This window comes from Oryzias melastigma, linkage group LG18 (genome assembly GCF_002922805.2).
Source record: "Oryzias melastigma strain HK-1 linkage group LG18, ASM292280v2, whole genome shotgun sequence".
NCBI lineage: Eukaryota > Metazoa > Chordata > Actinopteri > Beloniformes > Adrianichthyidae > Oryzias > Oryzias melastigma.
Window position 1 is genome coordinate 1,385,439 of NC_050529.1, and position 1,425 is coordinate 1,386,863.

Here is a 1,425-nt window from a genome sequence, read left to right on the forward strand (position 1 = left end):
TTTAACAAGAACAATGATAAAACAGAGAAAATGAAAAGAGCAAAAGCAAACAAACAAGAAACAAAGCAAAACAAAGCAATTTCTCCCACAATCAATCTTGTATGCAACAAGAGATGTTCGTAGTTCGAAAAAGTTCTTTGGATGAAGCTAATAGCTTATCAACTCCAAGCCCCTTTGTTCTTTTTGAGCCCAAATTAAATATACAATTTCTCATTGACTATATTGAGCTACATGAACAAAAAAAGAATACATTTTATTAGTAAAAAGAACAGCGAAAAACAATCACAACATTTATACATACTAATATTCATATAACATTCAACATACTGTATCTTTACCAATGAATTCATATTTATTGATTTTATTACATTTGATGAATATTTTTAATTTATGTAAGGTTTGACAGCTTTTTATATCTTCCCTACAATTATTCCATAACTGCGCCCCCTTGTGGAGATGCAGTGGAGTTTAATGTTTGTTCTAACAGGTGGTTTGACATAAATGTTTGTACCTCTTAGCGTATATTTATTTTCTCTTAACTGGAAGAGCTTTTGGATACTTTCTGGGAATTGTTTGGTTTTTACTATGAACATGAATTGGATTATTTTGAAATCAATCAAGTCAAAAAATGTCAACAGTTTTAATTTGATAAAAAGTGGATTTGTTGGTTCAGTGTAAGGAGAGTTGGTGATTATTCTTATAGCTTTGTTTTGAAGAAGAGAGACTGAATTTAAAGATGTTTTGTATGTGCTTCCCCACACCTCCACACAATAAGTCATGTAGGGATGAATAAATGAGATTTACAAGATTTTAATGATTTTACTGGTTTAAGAAATGTTTATTTTATATTGTATAGATATAGATTTAGATATTTTGTTATTAATATAGTTTATGTGTTTCTTCCAGCTTAATTTTTCATTAATTATTACCCCTAAAAATGTGATTTCAGACACCCTTTCAATTCCAACATTATTAATCATGAGTTTCCTATCAGTATTGGCTTTTCTGTTACCGAATATTATGAACTTAGTTTTAGGTTTAGTGTTAACTTATTTAAATCAAACCAGCTCTTAAATTTATTGAGTTCTCTTCCAGCTGCCTCCAATAGCTCTTCCAAGATGTCTCCACAGCAGAACAAGTTTGTATCATCTGCAAATAAGATGGTTTCCAACAGGTTTGAGATTTCACAATCTATACTATCTATAAATCACCCAAACAGAAAGACTCAAAAAGCAGTTTTATTTATAATTATTTATCGCCCTCCCGGCCCGTATTCAGAATTTTTATCTGAGTTTTCTGAATTTTTATCAGATATTATTTTAGACTCTGACAAAATCATAATTACAGGAGATTTTAATATTCATTTTGATGATTCCAGTGACTGTCTTGGAAACGCATTTGCGGCTTTAATAGAAAATGTTGGTT